The sequence below is a fragment of the Cupressus sempervirens genome, chromosome 4 (assembly GCF_028749045.1).
Source record: "Cupressus sempervirens isolate cs-2001-9-10 chromosome 4, ASM2874904v1, whole genome shotgun sequence".
Lineage (NCBI taxonomy): Eukaryota > Viridiplantae > Streptophyta > Pinopsida > Cupressales > Cupressaceae > Cupressus > Cupressus sempervirens.
Genome location: NC_143121.1, coordinates 434,197,880 through 434,222,892, shown reverse-complemented (window position 1 = coordinate 434,222,892; position 25,013 = coordinate 434,197,880). Strand labels below are relative to the sequence as shown.

At 37.3% G+C, this 25,013-nt stretch overlaps 1 protein-coding gene across 2 annotated transcripts in view; it reads left to right on the top strand.

Moving 5' to 3' along the window:
• The window catches only part of LOC149561875 (glutathione-disulfide reductase), a 200,890-nt gene that overhangs the window by 25,052 nt on the left and 150,825 nt on the right, over nt 1–25,013 (top strand). The window lies entirely within an intron of this gene.

Sequence of the window (25,013 nt, the reverse complement as noted above, 5' to 3'; positions counted from 1 at the left end):
CATTACAAACTAAATTAAATCCCTTGCATTAAATATTGGTCGAGCCACAAGTCGGCTACAACAATAAATTAAATACCCATACAGAAATTAAATGCCAAAAGTTGGCTCACAGAGAACTTGGCACCAACAGAAGCCAAGATCAGACCGAGTGTCAGCAAAACCAAGTTGAGCACCACAGATCATGCCGAGCTCCAAGACTAGGCTGAGCACCACAAACCATAGCGAGCTCCAATACCATGCTGAGCTTTAAAGCGTTGCCGAGCAACATAGTGTATGCCGAGCTCCCATAGCATGTCTAGCTCCATAGTGTATGCCGAGCTCCCAGAGTAGGCCGAGCTCCCAGGCATAAACTATACCCAATAGCGACTGAGTCCACAACTCCAAAGCCAAGCTTCCCAAAATGTAGGATTGCAAGAAAGCCTAGGATGCTCCTGCATCATAATATTATATAAATTTAAACGCATCAAAACATGTCTAAAAGTCCTACAAAGTCATGCATCAGCATATCGAATTCTCGTACTTGCATCAACGTTTGCATCTGAATTGGTAGCTTAGTTTAGCAGTAGTGAGTTAATCATGCTTGATAGTGGAGCCACATCAATTTCATCAACTCATCTCTAGTTGCTAAGAGACAATTGCACACTTTGGAGCATGAAGGGTTTGAGGTCAAGGTGGTGGGAAGTTTGCTCTTACCTGTAACACATTTGGTTCGACAACTGAGCATCACCCTGGGAAACTTTATAGTCACAAATGATTTTTTTTGTGGTGGGCTTAGATAACATGGATGTAATTCTGTGCATTTAATGGATGGAGACCCTTGACAAGTACATGTAAAGCTTCAAGAAGATAAAGTTCTCATTCAAAATGGATGGAAAGAAGGTGATGCTGTGAGGATTGTCTAATGGAGGTCCTAGGGTGATTATGGCCGACTGCATGGAGTCAATTTTCAAATATGATGAGGATGTTTGAGCAATGCACTGTTTGGTTTCATCCAATCCTTGAGTGGGTAACACTAATACTATTATGATGATGAGCTCCAGTCAATCTTGCGCATGCACAATGTGGTTGTCAATGACATTCCACAAGGAATTCGCTTGCATTGAGGCTTTGAGGATATGATCGAGTTGGAGGAAGGGGCCATACTAGTCATCATCTCTCCCTACTGTCATCCCAAGCAGTTCAAGGATGAGGTAGAGAAGGGGTACATTGGACCTAGCTTGAATCCTTTTACATCCTTGGTGGTTTTTGTGATGGGCAAGACTCTCTGAATGTGTATAGACAATAGGGCTTTGAACAAGAAGACCATCAAGAATCGATACTCTATTCTGAGGATTGAGGAGTAGTTGGATGAGCTTCTCAAATTAAATTTTTTCTTGACGATTGATCTCCGTTTGGTATTCCGTCAAATTTGAGTGAGGGAGCAACATGTGTACAAGACAATTACTGTTTACATTGATACAATGGTAACTATGAGTTCTTGGTCATGCTCTTTATTTTGGTTAATGAACTTGGTACTTTCTAGTTTTGCATGGTTCACATCCTTAACAAGAAGTTGTGGAAATTCTTGTTAGTTTTCTTTGATGTCATTATAATATACAACAAGATTTGGAAGGAACAATTAAGTCATTTGGACGAGATGTTGGTAATCATGGAGTCACAATCCTTGTTTGCAAATAGGTCCATCTACCAATTTCGGACATGTTTCCTATTCTTGGGTCACATCATTAGCGTATGAGGAGTATAAATGCACAAGGAGAAGATTCAAGAGATTCTCGATTGGTCCGCACTAGGACACTACAAGAGTTGCGAGTTTTTTGTGGCCTATGTAGCTACCATATGCTGTTTGTGAAACTGTTCTCTCAACTTGAAGCTCTGTCAACTAATCTCATGGAGAAGGGAGCTTGTCTATGGAATAGGCATTCAACAAGTTGAAGATGACTATGAGTACACACCCTAGTACTAGCATTGCTTGATTTCTATCAACCCTTCATTCTCGAGTGTGATGCATTTGGGGAAGGCATTGGAGTAGTTTGAATGTAGAATTGTCATCCTATTGCCTTTGCGAGTTGGAAGCTCAACGGTCTCACGTACTTGTACTCAATCTACGGTAAGGAGATGCTCGCTAACATGCATGCTTTGGCCAAGTTTAGGCAATGCTTGGTTGGAGAGAAGTTTTTGGTAAGGATTGACAACAACAGTATTTGACATTTCTTGGAGTAGGAGTTGAATGAGAGATAGAAGCTAGGTGAGCAAGATTTAGGCCTACGACTTCGTTGTGGTTGATGCATTATCCAAGAGACTTGCCATATGCTCATTGTCTAAGGTGTTAGCTGATTGGAAAGCTCATTTGTTGGTGTACTCCAAACACACTTTTTCTTGCCAATTGTTTGATGTACAAATTTAGGACGATTGATACAAGGTGGTGGATTGTGTCATCTATAACAAGGACATGATTTTCTTGCTGTTAGGAGTCAAATATGAAGGAAATCTGGAGGGAGGTTCTTGATTGACCTTTAGCTAGGTAGCCTAGGACCTAGACATTGTAAGACGTATAGATAGGTCCATGTGAGGTTCTCATTGAAATGCCTTAAGGACAATGTGTTGCGTTGCATCAAGGATTGAATCACGTGCCAACAAAACAAATTTGAGCATACTTTTCCAGCATGGCTACTTCAATCAATGCCTTTTCTTGATCAAAAGTGGGAGAACATTTTGATGGACTTCATTATGAGACTTCCCAAGGTGTAGGGCAACGATTGCATTTACGTGATGGTTGATCAATTGACTAATTATGCTCACTTCATGGCCATTCCTATAAAATTTCAAGTAGTTTACATGGCATAGTTTTTCTTTCAGGAGATATTTTAGTTTTTGGATGGAGCTCTTCAAGTTAGTAGGCATTGAGTTGACTTCGAGTACTAGTTACCACCCTAGACAGCTGGATAGACAAAGGTTGTGAACTAATGGGCGAAGAGCTTCTTGAGGAATTACATGGCAGCACAATTGAAGGCATGGATTTGTTTGCTACATCTTGGAAAGCACTTCTATAACACTATTGTCCACATGTTGATAGGGATGTTCTCTTTCAGGGCATTTTATGGTTGAGGCCACCTCATTTGTCGATTTATCTTTGGGATACAATTGTACAACAATGATAAGGATTTATTACAAGAGAGCCTTGCCATCTTTCGTTCCCTCAAGTAACAATTACAAAAAGTCTAGAGTCAATAGATTTATGTAGATTGGTGCTTCATTGAGCATTGTTTTGAGGTTGGAGATATGGTCTATCTTTATTTGCATTCCTGTAGGCAGTCTTCCTTAAAGAGGAGTAGGGCCAATAATCTTAACCTTCACTTCTACGGGCCTTATAAATTGATATGGAGGATAGGGTAAGGTTGCTTATGAGTTGGATCTTTTAGACGGCAGTTGGATTCACAACATGTTTCACGTGTCTTGCCTCAAGGAGACAATTGAGTTGTTCTTCACAATTTCCGAGGAGCTTTTTGTTATGTGATGAGGGGAAACTCACATTAGACCTTGCTAAAGTCATCAATGTTTGAGAGGGGAGGCTCATTACATGTACTATCAAGGAATACCTTGCTCGGTGGAAGGATTTGCAATCGAGGATGCCACATGAGATGGTGAGTAAATTTTGGAAGGTGAAATTTTCGTGTCACCTCTTTAAGCTAGACCCATTTTATTTCTATTAGCTCTTTTGGTCCCCCAAGAGTTAACCATTTAAGGGGGCACATTCAAGTGGGCTCACTTGTGCACCATCTTGATTTAAGTAGGATCTAGTTTTCAATTTAAATGTGTGGCGTACATTTGGGTGGGTTGGTTCTTTTCTTTATAGGAGTCAGAGTATATTAATTGAGTTCTGTTCTAGATCATTAACATTAATTCAACATTTCATCTCTTTGTGGTTTCAGTTTTTATATGAAAATTTGACATTGGAGAGCAGTTTCAGAGGTGAGTTGTTGGCTACGAAATGAGAGTTTTGCGTTGCAATTCGAAATTTTCGGTCTAGCACTCTGGAGTTTTGCATTGGGAAGTGGGAGCTTTGGGTAGGATTGTCATGCTTGGCTGGAAATGCCCTATTACGATAATAGATAGTTTTATTCTTATTTAATGGTTACCTATTTGTATTCTATTGTAAATATTAGAATGTTTGTAAGATTTAGTTAGATGTTAGTTTACCGTTAGCTAGAATAGAATATTCTATTCTTTACGATCATTTCCTAAGGAAACATCATTTATTCTTTTGTATATATTGATGTATTGATCACAGTCAATAACAAGCAAGTATATTTTACCAATTACTTTATAATATGGTATCAAAGCTAACATAAATTCTTTTCGAAAAATTTATAATTTCTCCTTACAAATTATTTGCATAATTTTTCTGGAAAAATCATTGGTAGAAAATTTCTTTTTTTTTCGTAGACCCTGACTAGGGTTTTTTGGCCATTTTTGGCACAATTTTTCATCTCTGATCATGATTTTTAGTAGTGTTAATTTGTGTCTTTAGTTGTGTTTTTTAGCGGTGTTTTTGCTGTTTGATTGTGGTTGTGAGACGTGATTTTTGGTTGTGTTACTGTGCAACCTATGACCAACATTCTTTGCAAAATGCTTGCATATTTTGATAGCTTGTGAGCTCTATTTTTGCAAAAAACATGGTCATTTTTAGGCATTATAACCCATGTTTTTTGCATATCTACAACTATGAGTGACGTCTAGGGTTTCTTAAACCCTTAACATCAGATCCACACCCAGAATCATTATTTTTTCTGCTAAATCCGCCATTGTTTCGAAGCTTTTCTCAGCCCAGGCTTTTTTTGTTTGAAACCCTAATTTTTTTGTACCAGATCCAAATATTTTTAATACATTCCTAGTGGGTTTTTTGAGAGCACAATTGGGGGGTTGTATGTTTTTCCTGTGCGCCTTAATTTTCAAGCCAACAGGTCCAACTTCCAACAACATATTCCTTAGTTTAAACCTCTAGTTTAAGCATTTACTGTATTTTAGAAGTTTAAACCTCTAGTTGAAAAAGAGTCGAGGAAATCTATTATTGCTCTTAGGTCAGACAATGGAGGGTAATTTTGTTCCAACGAATGCTCTAGCTTTTGTGAGATTCATGGCATCAAGTGCCAATTAACCACTCCCCACACACCACATCAAAATAGTGTAGTTGAACGTCGAACTAGAACAATTACTGAGATGGCTCGATCCATGCCCAACCACAAACATGTTCAAAATAAGTTTTGGGCTGAAGCAATTAATATTGTAGTTTACCTTTTGAACTAGTCACCCATTGCAGCGGTCAAAGGTAAGAGTTCGGAAGAAGCCTGGTCAGGTTGCAAGATCAAAATCAGTCACCTGAAGGTTTTTGGCTCCCTTGCCTATGTTTGGATCCTTGATTGTATCCTTAATGCATCATGCACCAAGTTGGTTGCTAAGAGTCAGAAACTCATGCTTGTTAGATATAGTAGTCTTCACAAAGCCTACTGCCTAATAGACATTGAGCCACCTTGTCTCTTGTATGGTCGTAATGTAGTCTATGATGAACAACGAGGACCATTCATGCTTGTTTCTCTTGTTTCAGATCCAAGATATCAGCCTATGAAGGGTAATGATTTGGGAGTTCGGCTTCCATTAGGTCCACCTGATGGGAGGGCTTGAGTAGCTTTTGCAACTCTAGTTCTACTAGTTATCTTGTATAAACACCCCCGACTTCTCTTGCGGGATCACCCAGATTTGGAGATGCTTCGCTTGAATTTTATTCAGATTCTTTTGATGAGGAACTTGATCATAGAGCTCATTCCGACCCAAGTGGTGGGGTAAGACACATGCTGATCTTTGAGATGAAAAGCTCATTGATGGAGAATTGCTTGGAAAATGAGCAAACCTATAGAGTCAGTTAATTTTGCTCTTATGGCAAACATTCACAATGTGTTTGAACCTCAAACATACTCCAAGGCTAAAGGAATTCCATAGTGGGAACAAGACATGAAATCAAAACACCTGGGTCCTTTTTGATTTTACACTAGGGAGGAAACCCATTGGCTGCAAATGGGTTTACAAAATAAAATACAAGTCTGATGGTACTTTGGATAAGTACAAAGCTTGTGTAGTTGCAGAGGGCTTTTCTCAGTGTCAGGGCATTGATTATGTGGAGACCTTTTTTACTACAACAAAGATGAACACTATCAGATTAGTCCTAGTCATGACAAAATAGTTTGGTTGGAAGGTCCATCAGATGGATGTCAAGATTGCTTTCTTGAATGGTGACCTACAAGAAGAGGTCTACATGATGCAACCTCCTGGTTTCAAGGTTGCTGGTAACGAACATCAAGTTCTCAGTTAGTGAAAGTTCTCTATGGTTGGAAGCAGTCCCCTAGGACATGGTATATGAAAATTGATAAGTGCTTCAATGATCAAGGCTTCCAGAGGAGTTCTTCAGACTCAAATTTGCACATGAAGACTATTGATAGTGACATCATCCTTTTGGTCTTTTATGTGGATGATTTGATCATCGGTGGCAGTTTACCATCTTTGATTTAGGGAATTGAACAGAGTTTATGCCAGCCTTTTGATATAACTAATCTCAGGCTCATGCATTATTGCCTAGGTTTTGAGGTTTTGCAATAGTCTTCTGGTATATTCATTTCTCAGTCCAAATATGCCAGAGCTATGTTAGACAAATTTTGTATGTAGTATTGCAAGCCAACATCTACACCCCTGGAGAGGGGTTTGAAGTTATTAGCCAAGTTTGATTCTCCTCCAGTTGTTGATACTACATACATGCAACTAGTAAGTAGCCTCACCTACCTCTTTGCTACTAGACTTGATATCAACTTCACAGTCAGCTACATCTCACGCTTTATGAGAACTCCCAAGGTTGATCATTGGATGGCAGCAAAGTGCGTGCTTCGTTATGTGAAGGGCACTATAGTTTATGGACTTCTTCAGTCTTGGAGTTCTAATCCTAAACTCAGTGGGTTGACAAATTTTGATTGTGCGGGTTCTGTTGATGAGAAAAAGTCAACTTTTGGATGTGTTTAGTTAGGGATTCAGTGTTGTCACATTGACCAATAAGTAGTAGGAAGTTTCTCTCTCCTCTACAGGGGCTGATTACAAAGGGACAATTAAGCCGGGTTGTGAAGCTGTTTGGCTTCGTTAGATGCTTGGGGACATGCAGATATCACTAGCAAGCTCGACAACTTTGTTGATAACAAAGGCGTTATCAAGTTAGCCCGAAATCCAGTCTTCCATGAATGGACCAAGCATGTGGACATTCACTGTCACTACATACGACAACTGGTCAAAGGCGAGACAATAGAGTTGTAGTAATTGCAAATTAGACTACAGATATTCTCACGAAGCCTCTTGGTCCAGATAAGTTTGTCAAATTCAGAGGACAACTTGGTGTAGTGGATAGATTAACCATTAAGGGAGGTTATTACGATAATAGATAGTTTCTATTCTTATTTAATGGTTATCTATTTGTAATCTATTGTAAATAATAGAATGTTCTAATTTTTAGTTAGCTGTTAGCTAGCATAGAATGTTTCTATTCTTTATGATCATTTCCTAAGGAATCTGTTAGCCAAAAATGCCCTCGTGCCAGAAAATTGATTTCAAATGCTAGGTCACCCAAAGGTCACCTAGGGTTTCATTTTTTTGAAAAATATTAAAAGGAGTCTCATGAATGAATTGAACATTAGCCATATTCTTTTATCCTAAGTCTCACGCCCCTTTTCATACTATGCCTTCAAAGTTTTAAGTTGCGATCGTGCGATCACCCCTTGGTCACACAATCGCGGCGGGTTAAGCACTAACTGGAGTAAGGGCGGTGATGGCGTGATTACATTGTGCTCGCATCGTCGCAGTTAGTTGGCTTAACCATGGTCGGGTTCCCGACAAGGCGACTGCACTGTCTCTGCTCGGTCGTAGCGTGTTAAAGATTAATTGAGGTTAAGTCCACAATGTCGTGAATGCCTTATGATCGCTCGGTCCCAGGGGTAGATCTTTCAACCATGATCAGGGCTGCGACACTGCGTTTTCCTTTGTTCGCATAGTCGCGAGGAGTTAGGCAAGAATTGCGCTTAGAGTTGCGATCTAGCAATTTCCTTTGTTTCACTCGGTCGCAAGGTTAAGAGATGGACCTTGGGTTAAGGCGCGATGGTAGTTAAGGATCCCAGTCTTCGCGAGGTCGCGACAATTAGTGAGAAATGTTAGGGGTAGGCTGCGTAGTAGTGATAATGGTATGGTTCGTGTGGTCCCAGGCCTTTGATGTTAGTAAAGATGAAGGGTTGTGAAGCCGCGATCAATTGTAGTCGGAGGTCAAACATGAAGGATAGAATATAATTGGTCCACGTGGCAAGATCTGGGGATTGACTCTAGTTGACCGATGACATGGCTGACTTGGTATACTAATAAACAGAGTAAGCAACTCTCTGATGGCAGATCTAGTCTTTTTGATCTACTCCAACCACTTTCATCTTCCCCAGGTCTGATAATATGAAAGAACACTCCATCACCGCCTTTTGATCCATCTAATTAAGTCAGAATGTTAATGGCCGCCATTCCTATATACTCAAAGATTTGTTTGGTGAACAAGTGATCTTCGTGCGTCTGGATTTGTGACATGATCAGATTTTTCCCGGTTTTGCAGTAATTGTTCTCTACAAGTTGAATGCAATTGTTGAATTCTACCTTAGGGTAGAAGCTATCTAAGTTATGCTTGCATTATAAAAACAGATTTTGTAACCTTTCTTTGGTCAATCTTTCTCTGATTCTCTAGCATTGTATTATATACTTGCTACTGTAATTTCCCGTGCCTCTGAGCCATTGTAATTCTTTGCTGTATCTCTTTCAGCCATTAACACATTGTGCAAGACTCCTTTGCCTCTGGTTAATGTTCTTGTCTGTATTCTGCAACTATATGATTGTATCTATTTTGGCACCTGAACGATATTGAGTGAAGTTTCTTACTATAGCATTCTTGTGTTGTCTGATCTACATGTGGCTGTTGGATTAAGCAAGGTCTGAATCTACATTCTTTGAGATTATAATTGGTTAACTGTGTATTTATGGGTAGAGATAAGATCAAACACTCTATTTACTGGTGCATCACCTCCATAGAATAGATTAGGTAGCTTTCTTTTATGCATTCCTTCTCCCTTTTCCTCTCCAAGTGTAGTGTAGGTACATCCTGATAGCAAAGGAAGCCGACCTTCTCCGGAGACTCAGCCTCATAGTTCAAGTCCCACAGCTTGGAGGTTGTTTCCATGTTTCACAAGGTTGTTTTTAGGTAAAAACTTTAGATAAGGGTGCAAACTTTTGTGACAACAAAAGCATCGTTTATTCTTTTGTATATATTGACCTAATGATCTTTGTTAATAACAAACAAGTATTTTTTTTACCAATTACTTTATAATATTTTTTAAGGTTTTTTTTTTGTTTCATTTAGCCCTTGAGTGTCCAAAACAAGTTTGCATTGTGAAGTAGGGTTTGAAGAAGACCTGCATATGAAATCAAAGATTAATTTCCTTTTGTTTGTTTGTAAAACTATGACTTTCTTCCTTGTTGAGTCCTACCAAGTTTTTAATCGAGTCTCGAATTTGAGTACTAATTTGGGTTGCCAAGTCAGTGCTGAGTTTGAGTTTTCAAACTTTGCTATTATGTTACATCTTAATAAATCCATCATCATTATTCTCAAGTTTAAAATATGAATTAATCTTACCTCTCCTTACTTAAATGAGTTCGAATTAATTTTTAAAATTATAATTAGAATCTCATTTACATATCTAAAAGAGTTAGAATGGTTATGTGTAGCCCTTAAACCACGATAGTTGACCATTATGAGAACTCACAAATATATTATCAATACAATTTGATGTTAGCTTCAACATAAATGGTCAAGCCATCTATTGTATGCACACATTGATCAATTAGTTATCAAGTACGACCTAAAAACATTGTAAAACATAATAAGAAACACATTGCAACCAAACACAACTAAAGTTGTCTCCAAGGTAATGCCATTAATTTTAATTCATCCCCTGATGACATTATATATATCAAATGTATTCATTTATTCAATTGGTTGAAAAGGACACCAATATACCTTAATCCTTACCAAAATTAAGAGTCAACTAATGTAGGTTGCATCATTGATTGAATCTTAATTCAACATAATAGAGGATTAACCTTTTCACAGAAGAATAGAAAAAAAAACAAATACAATACTCATGAGTATCACATATATACCCAAGGAAAAGTCATTAACCTAATTGATACGATTTAACACTATCACACAAGGAACCATGCTTTGTAGAATTATTCAACCAAGATCTTACTATCAACTAAGATGAAAATGGGACTAAAAATTGGGGGTTAAAGTGGCAACATGCCAAGTCTAAAGCTACCCAATATCACAAGATTCAGAAGAAAGATTTTGAATAAGGTCATAAATGGTTGGACCTTATACCAAGCTTGCATGATATGTGTTCTCTCAATTTGGTACATATTTAGAACCAACTTGTTTGTTATGTCTAGTGGATGAGTTAGTTGATATGCTTGAACTTTTTTGTGATATCTGAATTTTGACGTATGTTTATCTTATGCTTTTATGCTACTCATTGAGTTTTTGTAAATTTTGTAAATTGCAATGTATAGCTCGTGATATATTAGAATATATTGTCAATGCTTCATAGTGATCACCTTTACTCAAAATGAACATGTTGCCTATAGGGGATGTAGGAACGAGTAAGAAATGCCCCTACTCCATCCCGTGTTTTACAAAATTTTGAAAATGTTGTCAAGACATCAAAATATTTCTAGGGTACAGTGGGTATGCTAGGGGATTAACATCCTGTCTCCTTTCCTCACTTACCAAGGAACAATTTAGTTACTCTAAAAAGAAATCTCATAACCTTTCAATGCATGTTTGGTTTATGACATGACCATCTAGTATTTGAAAGAATTTTGAAAATGTTGTGTACCATTAATGATTATGTGGTTTTGAATGTACCATTAAACCCCCACTCCGCTACTGGTATTGCCCCCAAATTCTTCTGAGCCTAACGAAGTAATACACCAATTATTAATCATGATCACAAAAAGTGCAAAATACTTATTTATGGTTGTAGACCACTCCATCTTCATTGTCGAAGTCATTGTCATTGTAATTTCCTTTTTTGGATATTCTCAAATTTTGCCCAAAAACAACGATTCCATCTTAGAATGAAAATTGCAATATATTTTAAAATATAATTTTATCAACATTGAAGACATTTCATTATAATGTTCAACGTAAATTTCTAAGAATATTTCGAATGTCAGAGCTCATCTTGATTATATACAATAACTCTCCTTGGACTATCTAGTTGAAGATCAATAAGATCTAGAGAAATAAATCATCGCATCTTTAATATTAGGATCACTACATATTAGAATCTTCCTCATAGCAAATCATATTGTGAATTTTGCACATGGGAATTTTAAGATGGGTCATCCTCAATATTTTTCGGCATATGTAAGGGGGTTCATTATCATAACTTCCAGCCCACTGACACACTTCTTGATCAAACCCAAGAGCACAAAGGGTGGGCCATCTATTCCAACTTTTGGCTCATGATCAGAAAAGGTTGGCTGTCCATTCCATCTCTGAGTGACATACTTAGTAAGAGCTTGAGAGGGGTGCCATCCCCTCACCTCCTGTGGACTTGGAAAGGGGGCCATTCTTCCTGTTTGTAGGACACTTCATTACATTGAAATATGATTTCTCAAGGTGTTTTTGATAGTATCAATCATTTCATGGTTTCTCTTTATAATTAATTCATATTTCTTGAAGAATCGGTAGTGGATGCTTAAATGCTGCATGAATGGCTTGATGCTTTGATGAGTGATATTTGAATGATTTGATCATAAAATAGTCGATGCTGATTTGATCATAAAATAGTTGATGCTTAAATAGTTTATGTTTGAATGGTGGATGCTTGAATGATTGATATTAGATTGTTTGAATTGATACTTGGTTTGATTGCTTGATTTCGTCATTTCCAATTGATTATTAAATGTGTAATGTCCTCTTCTCCTTGCTAGACCTTATGGCGCCTTGTTGGTCTATCTTTCCACCTAGATAGGCTAACGACATTTATTTTGAGGATGCCAGCCAGTCACAGGAGTCTATTTGGTTTCGTTGGGGATATATTTAAGTGGGAACTTCCTAAAGTTAGGTCATGTTAATCTTATAAAGTTACTTTATCATTTAAAGTCACTTCATAACAAAAGTAACTTAAGTGACTAAAAGACGAAATTGGCTTTTATCCCACATTGCTTAGTTATGTGCATCTTCCCTCACATCGAGGTTATAAAAGTAAGGAGCTACATTGTGATTTGCACCATGAGATATAGTACTAATAAAATATAAACGGGTTGCTTAAATGTGACTGGTTAAAACTCAAGGACGAAACCCCTTGAGATAGTGGAGACGCTGGACGTAGCCCCAGTAACTCCTGCTAGTATGCACTCAACTTCAGGTACAGAAATTACAGAGTATTGTTTGTTTTAGTTCCTTCTCCAGCATTTAGCAGTGAAATATTGTTGAGGATTAGTTGTATTAGCTAAGGTGGGAAAAGTGGGATCAGTGATCAACGTTATAGGAGAAAGAGGGAGAAGCAGGTGACAGTAATCGGGCACAGGCAGATCACAGACATAGGTCTGAGTAAGGGGAACAGCAGTTGCAGACTATAGTGTGGGAGTTTGGGAGGCAGTTTAAACTAGGATCACATCCAAACAGGTTGGAGATAGCCAGGTCTGTCATCTAACCGTTAACGTGGGAAGACCCGGCTCTGCAGTAATAGTTTACGGTGGGATCCTAGACACTCTGTCTGTATTCGCACGTCTGCACCTATTTGGGGGTGGTGTTGTTTGTGCCGCAAGGAAAATAGGGGAAGCTGTGGATACATCCTACTCATCTCTGATTATACTAGTATATTAGATGTGAGTGTAGCAGTGGAATCCAGAATTGGAACCAACAGCAAGCACGTGTATTGGAGAGCAAAACAAGGGGACTCGTATAGACAACAATGTCATCAACAAACACATTCCAGGTGAAGGTTCTTGCTCCCTTCAATTGTGATTGTATTCATGTGATCAATAGGGTGTTGATGGTTCAAACTTTGCATATCACTGTGTAGATTTAAATTCTGTAATAGACAAATGTGGGCTTGGTCTAGCATGCTTGGAGGATGATAAGACTCTAAAATTATTCCCTTTCAAGTTGTCACATATATTGGATTTTCTCTCGTACTGCTGCATTATTGGATTTTGGGATATTTCAGAATGATTTCCTTTGATTTTTTGTTTTGATATATTGGTGAATGATGATTTAATGGGCGATTATATGATGTATTAACAAGTGCTTATTGATGTGTGATCCTTGAATGCTTCAAGTGAGTTCTTCTTTATGCTTCATTGGTGAAAGGGTCACCACCATACGACTTTAATAATCGCCCTCCATAGATAACTTTGAGAATAATAAATATTTTCCATATTGATTTCTCTTGTAGATCTTCCTCATAACTATCCTTTGTAAGAGTCACGACCTTTCAAAATGACATCCTTTTGAAGGAGTACCATGCTTCATAATATCTGCCCTTCAAGCAATCACTTCCTTATTTTCTTCCCATTCCTTTCTATTGATCCTTCCTTGATCATTCCTATGATTCGTCTTTCTTTTTTCTTCATATCTTTTTTCGAATGCACTCTTCCCCCTTTTATATGTCATGCTTGAGGTTGTCACAACTCTTCATTTGATGCCTTTTGACCATTCATTAAACTTAACTAAATTTTAGTTGTAATGTTTGAAGGGAGGGCAATGAACCCCTTGTTGTAACCACACCACCAGCACTTGAGGACTCATCGATTTCAAAGAAGCCACCTCGCATAACCATTTGCACATTGGAATTTTCAGATGCTTCGACCAGCTCTGAATGGGCATCATCTTCAGTAGCATTCCACGCTCGCGACCACGACCACAACTCCTCTACGGAGCTCGGCCAAACCTTAAAACCCTTTCCGAACCACTACTACCGTGCGAACCACCATATTCCTTCACGCTGCCACCACTATGACCTCTGGCTCGCTTTATTCGTTGTCACTCCCTCTGCAAGATTTCGATATATTCCCATACACACTTTTGTTGCAAACGGAATAAGTCCGGATTAATTTGTTTCCTGGGAAGTCCAAACGCCAACTCCAAATCCTAGTCATGAACACAATTCACAAGGAGGGCCCGAGCCCTTGTGACATCATTTTTTCTTGCCAAGAAATCCTCGAAACCTTGTTGAATGAGGAAAGGAAAGACATGGGGTGGTAGGAAGGGAAGCCTAACCAGCCCCCCCCCCCCCCCGAGTAGCCACAAACCCTCTCCCTATCACATAATCTAGAATTTCCTCCAGCTCGACACGACACTCTTCTTTCTTACCTCTTTCTAAGCCGTGTTTCATTCTTCCTTGGGGCCAAAATGCAATCTCTAGGCAAAGAAAAGGGAGGCGATGTTGGCACTAGTCCTCCATTTGAATTTTGAGATTGCATACGCGAAACCAAAGAGTTACCAAATTATGTTGATGAAAAATGGATACATGGATGTGAATACATTCCTCAAGCATTCCTCTATTACTGGCTCTTTGAAGGCCATCTACTATTTTGTGGTGCCAGATGCAAAGTTCACCTCCATAGTTTCCTACATCTTTCTCTATTCTCCACTCTTCATCGTTTTGCAGCCAAACAAATGTGATTGAAAGCCACAAAAGCTTGAAGTAATAAAGCATACATTCCTTGCAATTAATGCTCACACAAGGAAATGTGCAAAGCAAACGAAAGTAATTTACTTGTGCTACCTTTCGACTGAATTAACTGCGCAAACTTTCCTTCACTACTAGTGAATTTATCATCTAGCTCATCCGGTAACATCAAAACTTTTTCCATGGGTGCCATGATGTCATCGCTCTTCCTCTTGCTATGTCATTGTCACATCAATTGTCGACTTGGACAATGTGTAAGCTGACGTGTTTCCTTCTCAATAGATGTGCCTAATTTTGAAACTTTTTGTCTCAATTTTGTCCTTATAATATCTACCACCTTGTGCAATTTTCATATGTGCATCTTACTAGTCGCAATGATGTTTACAATAATTTGAGAATTGCTCCAAATGAAGACTTTTGACTAACAATCTTTGCGCCAATTGCGCCCCCATTTGATCAGCTTGAACTTATGATTCATTGTTGGTGTCCACCCCCAACGATTTCTATTTTTTTTGTGGCCAAAATATTTCCATTTGAGTCACTCATTACTAACGTCGCCCCTACTGGGCCTGGATTGCCCTAAGCCGCCCCATCGAAATTAACCTTTATCCATCCTTTCTCTAGGGCACTCCATTTGACTTCCTTCCTATTCCTCTATGAAGATCAACCTTCATATACCCATTAACGGGTCTGGTTTTGTAGGTTTTTATCTAATCCCCACAAGAGGCATTTCCCTTCAACCTCATTGGGGAAATTGCCCCCAAAGCCCTACAAGCCTAACCAAGTAATAGATCAATCATTGATCATAATCACAAAATTGCAAAATACATATCCACGGTTACAGATATCTGCCTATTGATGTTAAATTCTCAGTCAAGGATTATCTTGTTTTACTCAGTGGACAACCTAATCAGTATGCAAGGGTAATCAGAATCAAAAGGCATTTCCCTTCAACCTCATTGGGGAAATTGCCCCTAAAGCCCTACAAGCCTAATCAAGTAATAGACCAATCATTGATCATAATCACAAAATTGTGAAATACATATCTGCAGTTACAGATATCTGCCTATTGAGTATCTTGGTTTACTCAGTGGATAACCTAATCAGTATTTAAGGGTAATCAGAGTCAAGCGACTTTTTGTGATGATAGGATTTCCACTTTCATAACGTACAAAAGGTATCAATTGTGCCCTGTATGGACAACTCATAGACCAATCATATCTATTACCATCCTAGCTATAAGGTCAAACTGCAACATAACTAGTTATTTTTTCTACTTAGTTGTTTCTCTTTCTTAATGAATTTGACAACAGAATTTTTAGTCGTGAAGGCTTCAGGAGAACTTCAAAAAAAAATTCCTTACCTGAATATGCACTCTAGTCAAATGCGCCTTTTGATATTATAATAGTATGAACAGGTAATTACATCACAATGAGTTTGAATTGTACGAATCAACAAAACTGGCAGCAGATAGATATCCTATTACAGAGACCTTCATAACCAGTCTAATAAAATACTTGTCCCCCTGATATACACAATTACAAAATCGGGGAACAGGATATTATCACCTTAAAACTGACATAAGCTTACTTTCAGGATATATGCAAGTACTCATTGAGCAAGAACTAATGGCAATATTAAGAAAGCCAACAAAATTTCTTTGACAGGTTAACATAATCAGGCTCAAGTGCTGCAACCATCATTAGCATTGAGGGCCTTAAGCATATCAGCAGAATGTAATTGATCATCCCAGCCTGCAACTTCATAGTCTGTTGGTGCATTGGCTGCATCACTTGAATTACCAGCGGTAGACTCATTATTCAAGCAAACAGATGTTCTTCTACTGTCATTTGTAATGGTGAAATCTTTCATCATTAATTCTAATTGATTCAGCTCAACAGTGTCCACCAAGGATTTGTATTGATATAGATATTGGAGAACTCTAATATCATCTTTGTATATAAGTACAAAATCTTCCAGGACAAGCATCATAAACTGGTTCTTTGGAATCTCCAATAAAATAAGGAAACCTGTGACATGATAGAAAAATGAGTGAGTTTAAGCCTAAACTCAGTAAGTCTTTTAGCCTTCTTTTGAAACACCTCATAATTCCTTTCTTTCCACAAAAACCAAAGAACTTCACATGTCAAAGCAGCTCAAAACTTATTATGTCGAAGACGAAATATATTCACATAACCAGCTAGAATTTCACTATAAGATAACCCAAGCTGACTATTCCATACAATAGGTGATCCCAAAAATATAGATGAGACTTTGTGAGAAAATTCACAATTAAAAAACACATGTTCAAAAGATTTAGGCTCTGAGCAAAACCCACATTGAATATGTCCCAGACTAAAGACTCAAACTGGACCCTAAGTCACAAGGTGCAAATGTGATCTCGAGTTCGTTGATCATAAAATTTGAATGAAATTCGACAATGGTAAAAAATTGGAAAAAAAATTTGACATTAAATTCAAGTTCTACATATTTATGTATTTTTAAATATTAGTAATATATCCACAAAACTGTCAGAATAGTTTAACATTGCTAAATAATTTAATTAAATAACTCAATATCATTTTAAAATAAAATAATATTCTATTAAATATCAGTTTTATATTAAATATCATAAAATTTGGATGAAGTTTGGGAAGGGTAAATATTTGCTGAAATTCGAAACTCATGGATGAAATTTGATGTTTCCAGTGACTTAGGCTGGAGCCACAACTATTTTCTTAAGCAGGAGAAGCCATTTAAAACACAACTTCTTGGGTTCAATCACAAATAAGACTGCCAAAAAAACTCAAAAAGAAAGTCCATCCAGAAAAGGGGTACTTCAATCCCCAACCCTTGATCACCCTTTGAAAGACAGATGATTCTGACATTAACATATTATAAATCTGTTTGGTGGATACTTCATTAAACTTAGATCCATCAACCCATTTTAACTGCTTCGTGTAATTGACTTAATCAAGCATTTTAGTCAAGTTAGAATTACCAACTGCCTATGATATCAATGTATAAGTCTTTTTTCGCGAATAAGGGATACCAAATTTGTCCCTAACCTCCTTCCAAGACCCCAACTGGTTGTCAATAAACAAGTCTCTGATCAAAGAAATACCAATGTTGTTCCAGTTCTTAGCAGAGTAACTCTGAGTCAATGCAAAGCGTTTCTCATTTAAGCATAAACCTCACCAAATAGATTTATTGATCACTGCATAAGAGGGGGAAGACCCTATAGCAACTCTGTCTGAAAGGAGTCTTCTTGCATGAGACCATGCTTTCCATAATGCGGCAAAAACATTAGATCCCAAAACCTTAATCTTAAAGTCTCCCAACAAAATATCACAGAATGGGATATCCTCCATTGCTCTCCTTTGGTAGTGGTGGACTTCTCGATATTGTTTCAAATTAGCACCTTCCAAGGTTTGTGACCATCAACTGCTTTCAAAATTCATATAGATGCGAGAGCTATACCATGAGCTTTGATCTCTTTTAACCCCAAACCACCAAGATGCCTAGGTCTGCACCACCAGTTTCAATTAACACAATGTCTCTTCTTGTTGCCAACCCCATCAGATCACAAAAGATCTGTCAATTATTTTTCAATTTTATTCATTTGATAGTTAGCAAATAGCCAAGCTGGAGCAAAGAAGATGTGATGAGAATCAAGAACTTTTTGAACCATCTTGAATCTACCAACAAGAGATAGATGGGGTGTTTTCCATTTGACATATTTCTTCTGAATCTTATCAAACAACCATAACCAGATGTCCTTGGTAGAAGGGTCAATAGCAAATCGGATGCCTAAATATCTTAAAATGGTTTTAGGGCCAGTCCACCCATGGGAAGGGAGCCAATCCGTAGCCACCTCAGACCACCCAAGCATTGAGGATTTATGAGGGGCAATTTAAGCACCAGAGGCAAATCAGAAAATCTATAAGTCTTTCTAGAGCATTAACAAAATTAGGTTCTGAGAATTTTAAGAACAAAGAGGTAGCATCAGCAAAATGGGCATTAATGAGCTCACCAACATTGGGAAGACCAAGACCTTTGAGGGGGGGACCTAGAACAGAGGATGTAAGAATATAAAATAAGGCATCAGCAACAATAACAAACAGAGCTGGAGCAATGGGGCAGCCTTGTCTAATATACCTCTGTAAGGGGATGGGCTCAATTAGATTACCATTAGTATCAATAACAGTTGAAGAGTCTTTAAAAAGGATTTGGATCCAGTTGCAAAATAATCAGGAAAGTCAAAAGCTCTTAGCATACTAATGATGAAGGGCCATTCAATTCTGTAATAAGCTTTCGCAAAGTCCAGAAGCACCATAGGAACATCCTGCCCATCTGCCTTAGTGTAGTGCATGGCTTCCCAACTAGTAATAAGAATCTCCAAGATATACCTACCCTTAATAAACCGTCTGAGTAACAAAGGTAAACTTGTCTAACAAATCTGCTATCCTTCTTGCCAAGTTTTCTGCAATAATCAATAAGAAATGTTTAAGAGAGTTATGGGTCTCCAATTTTTCACCAAAGTCTTATCTCCTGATTTTGGTATAAGTTTGATTACTACCATATTAATCTTAGATCCCAATGAACCTTGATCATAAGCATCTTCATATAAGGCCAATAGTTGCTCACGAATCCAATCAATGCTATGCTTATAGACTTCAGCAGGGAAGCCATCCAAACAAGGGGACTAATCATTAGCCAATGAGTTAATGGCATCATTGATTTCCTCTAGAGAGACGTGTTTCTTTTAGCCTAACAATATCATCACTGGACAATTTCTTAGGAATCAACTTTAGGCATTTATTAAAGGCCTCTTGATTCTCAGCTCCTTGTTCAGAAGAAAATTGTTGAAAACAATAATCATAGAAAGCATTCTTGACTATCTCCGGTTCAAAAGAGTGTCCATCCTCAATTTAGATAGATTCTATAAGTTCACTTTCATTTTTAGCTCTGATAAGTTTAAAGAAGTTTTTTGAACCTTTATCACCCTCATGAAGCCAATTCATCTTAGCTCAACTTTCTTCACTTGAATTTTATAGTTTTGCGCCATTCTAAGAAAATTCTTAGCCTTGATAAGCTCAGTTTCCAGTTGAATATCCTCAATAGGGTAAACTTTAAGAAACCCCCCTCCAAAAAAAGATAATTATTGGTGAATCTTTCATTATTTTGAAAAATGAAATTATTTCTATTGCGAATCTCTAAATTTTTTTATTTTGAATATTATTTATATTGGTGATTATTTTGGAATCATAATTTTTATATAGAAAATATTTGCGAATCTCAATAATAAGAGGAAGTTTATTAATCACCATGGAATATTTCAAATCAAATTGAACATTTTTTACCTCATGGATTATTATGAGGATCATTACATTATATTTTAAATCAATAGTGAAAACTAAATATTGATGATATATCCTTAAAGTAACTAATAATTATGATAATTATTGGTGAATTAATTACAATTTCTCCAAAAATATATAAATTTAGGTGAATCTAATATAATCAAGCATTGAATATTGTGGCGTAACTCTGAGCTTATTTTTTTCAATAAAATAAATTATTGAGCGATTTTAAATATTTTAGAACTAAATTTTATAAAAATGTGGCAATTTAGGTTGCCTTAAATGTTAAATTATTAGCCAAAAATTCTAAAATTAGCCAATTGGCAAATATTAGCCAGTAAAGATTACTTTGATCCTCATCTTTACTTTGAACTCTTTTTCAATGTGATTAAGTTTAAGCTGGGCCACAAATTCCTCTACATTCAGATTCATACTCTTCTTTTTACTAGTGATTTGAAAAATATTTTTCGAAGATTTAATTAAATTATCCCATCATTTCTTGGCCTGATATAATTATTGTACATTTTTGAGAGATAGGAAACCATCTTTATAGCATTAATAGTACCATGATCTTGTAAAAGAGCTAAATCTAGTTTGAAAGAGCTTTTAGGAGAGCCTTTTGTAAGGGAGCATCCTTCTCAAACTCAATAAAAGCAGAGATAGGGGATCATCTAGTTTGAAAGAGCTTCTAGGAGAGCCTTTTCTAAGGGAGCATCCTTCTCAAACTCAATAAAAGCAGAGATAGGGGAATGATTGGAGATGGAAGCACGGGAGACCACAATAAGGGAAAGACCAACACCAGCAAAGAATGAAAAATATGAATTATCAGCATAAAATCTGTCAAGTCAAGCAGAGAGGGAATGGTCTGAGATGGAAGTAGTGGAGACGACAATAGTGGAATGACCAACTTCAGCAAAAGATTGAAAAATATGAAGTATCAGCATAAAAAATCTGTCAAGTCTGCAATACAGTCTCTGTGAACCCTTTTGATTTTTACACCAGGTAAACCAAATATCAGGAAATTCTTTCTTCCACTTCTCCATAGGATCAAGAATATTAAATTTTCTTTTGAATCTGTTCCAAAAGAAAAGGTCATAACCCTTCCACTTAAAGTTTAATCCTCCTGATTTTCTTCACTATACTCATCATATTATAAGTCCCCAACAAAAATCCAAAGAGCATTAGGCAAAGTTGAAATGGTCCAATGCCATAATCTCATTCTATCTTTGCAATCATTGGCCTCACATATATTACAAATACCAAAATTACAACCATCTTTATTAGAATCAATCCAAATTGCTCTTTGTCGTGGAGAGACACCCCTATCAATGATTGAGCCAGCCCATTCAGGTCCGAGAAGAATAGCAACTCCCCCCTTACCCCTATTATGGTTAGAATGAAAACTAATCACCCGATCCCAAAGAAATTTAAGGACTGTGTGAGCTTGAAACGAAACAACTTTAATTTCTTGCAAGCAAATAAAGCCTTTGTGTTTCAGTTCATTACACCATCTTCTAACAATATTTTTTGTATATATCATTTCCAGCCCCCTAATATTCCAACTGTGGATATTGATCATTAAAATTATTTAGGGGGTGGTTTACCATTGTGATAAAGCCTATTAAAACAATCAGGAATATCAGTTTGCTTGTTCTTATGCCCATCACTATTAGACAGATCCTGGCTCTCAACGACTTTCCCTCTCTTCTAAACATGCTTATTGACAAATTTATTGAAAGGACCTCTTTTATTTGGGGAGATTTCCATCATGGAAGGCATGTTATCATCTGAGTGAGTGTTCTTCTCAAACATAGGTTGCTTAGCAACCTTACTAGCCTCAACCCTCTCAACAATGGTTGCTAAAGCTAATTGTTGAGCATTAAGCTTAGATGGGGTTTTGCCCTTAACCACTACCTCACTATTGCCCTTAATGCACACAATAGACTTAAGACTGGGTTGGGTAGAGGGAAGAACCTTAGAGCCATCTGAGGTATCACAGTTAGCAGGCAAAACATCAAAATCATTATCAAAGAGAGGGTTAGCTAATGTAACAATGTCACCACTACAGGGGAGGTCACGGGCAGATGTATTATCGGTGAACTCCCCTACCATAATATTTTTCAACAGGTATAGTCACCTCGACCTCATTAGAGGGAATAGAACTGTAACTATTAACACCATCTTTGATAGAACTCGAAGAAACAACAAAATTAGCTTTCTATGGTTTAACCAAGGCCGAACAATCTTCCCTAGCATGGCCATTCTTCTTGCAGTTAAAATAGGCTCCCGAGTCGCCCAATAGACTGATATCCCAAGAGTAAGTTTCATTTTCTATGTTAAAAGAAATAACATCCCGAAAACTTTCCTGTGGGTTGAGAGCTGTTAAGACCCTAGCATTAAGATGAGGAAGAGTAATTTTAGTCTTCAACTTGTGAAACAAAGCTGATAGCCTTAAGAATTTGATGAATAAATGGCCAAAATTCAGCAGGTAGATTCTTTATCTCAACCCATGTCCGGAAAAACTTAGCAATTAGTTCATCAAAATCTCCTTTTGAAGACCATGGAAAAACCCTAATAATGATTTGCCCACATTCCAGAATCTCTTCCTTAAGATTATTTCTTGCTTGTTATGTGATTTTACGAAAAATAACAAATAATTCCTTTTGAATCATTCTGCAAAAGTTAACATAAATGCCCAGTTTCTTACTGCATACATTAATGATCCATTCATCAAAAAAATTGGAAGAAGGAAGGGGTTCTTTATCCAAACAAACAAAAAACTGCAATATTTCTAAGCCTCAATTGCTCTAAACGAATAGCTCTTACCGTAGCTTCATTTGGCGAGAGGGAGAGGGTGTTCAAAGCATGGGGAGAAGACTTAACTGTTCGACTTCCCGCCCTCAGTTTGAGGAATAATTCTCTGTTAAAGCACACCATGGGAGGGAAAGTTGCTGACAAATCTTTTGCAACAATAGCTTTGTATGTAGGTTTATTTTTAATAGAATTCAAAAGGTCGAGTCTCTTATTATCTGCTGGACCCATCTTGTCATCATTACCATCTCTAACTCTTCTCGTCTTAATAATATGAGCATTATCATCTCCAACTCCCCTCCTCTTAATTATATCAGTGCCATCCATTATCTTTCACACAGGTGAACCAGGGAGGCAATTTCACACACAGAGAAATAATGGCACGGATAAAAAGAGAATGAAACCCTAAATGCCCACAAAAATAAAATAAAGGACCAAGCAAAAAGAAAACCAAAGGAGGACACAAAAAAAAGGCCCCACAAAGTGTGCTCATCAAAGGCCAACGCAACAAGTACGAATATGGAGGCAGCTAACGTGTTCTACGACTGTACGAGTTGTAGAGCGATTTTCTAGTGAACTTTTAAAAATAACAAGTGTTTTTTGTCAAATGTGTCTTTATTAACTCATGCAATACACACACACACACACACACACACAAACTAACCCATGCTCACTAAGGTCCTACAATGTCTAATGATGAATTCTTGATAATGTTTATCATGTGAACATTTGAAATTTCCTTATATTTAATTTATTTCTTATATATGTAATTAACCCATGCTCACTAGGGTTCTATAATGTCTATGATGAATGCTTGATAATGGTTGTCCTATGAAGATTTGAAATTGTTCCTATTTTGTCATAGCTGTCCCTTGCCATCCCTCAAAACATGGCCCTCAAAACAGCCAATCCCATGCTATTCCTATCTTGGAAACCTTAAGGACCATAGGACATTACAGTTGACAACTATTGATCTTATAGTTCTTTCTTATGTTTATTACATCAACGGATATTGCGTTGCTCATTAACCAAGTTACTTGATGATTAAGCATCACCTCTTGAGCCCTTACGTGTAAGATTGGGATCGAGTGATGTGTTTTGGGATATTTAGGTCATTTGGTGTATTGCTTTGTTATATATTTTTTGTGCTCGTTTGCCTATCCATGTGGGAGATGTTGGAAGAAAATCCATGCTAGTGTCACGCTCCTTTTTCTATCAAATTGGCAGAATTCCACATACTTTTGTGCTTTTATTTGCACAAGAATTACTTGAAAATTGGAAGTAGGTCCATCCTAGTTCCCTGGGCTAGTGGATTTCCATATATTTATGCATGAATATTGTGCACAAAAATGTATTTGAGGTTGGTAATTTCATCATGGGTTGAGGGACCAATGCAAGTCCCACAAGATCTTTCAACATGGGTTGGTGGAGTTGTCTTCTTGTCAAGTATGGCTTGCTAAGGAGAATTATAGGTAATTAATGAATGTTAACCACTTCCCGTGAAAGGGGATCAATTCGGGAGATTTTCAATTTCTTTGTTGTCATTGATTCCTACAAGAAGCAGTTTTACATTGCCTCCTTGGGATGGATCCTTAGGGAATTATGGTGCGATTAAATTAGCTGTAGTTGAACAACCTGTTTGACAAGTTTATTATAACGAAAATAAAATCTGACCGAAGTGGACTTGAAGTAAAGAGTTTTAGGTCAATGCCAGATCATCAACCAGAGGCTATATTTCTCTTAAAAATACTTTAATTCAGGCATCTGCATTTTTCTTTCTAGTCTATTTCGTATACTTTTGGCTCCAGATATCATTTTGTTTAATTTTAGCTTTATTTATTATATTATCCTAAATAGCATACCCTCCATGGAAATCTGCAGGATTTCTGTTTGAACTTCTTAAGCCTATATGATTGAATTTTTATTTATTCTAGCAACTTCTTATAGCACTTATTGCATGAATTGCGGAGATATTAACATTCTTGATATTGTTTCCTGAGCAAATTGTCTATTATAGCATTGATTC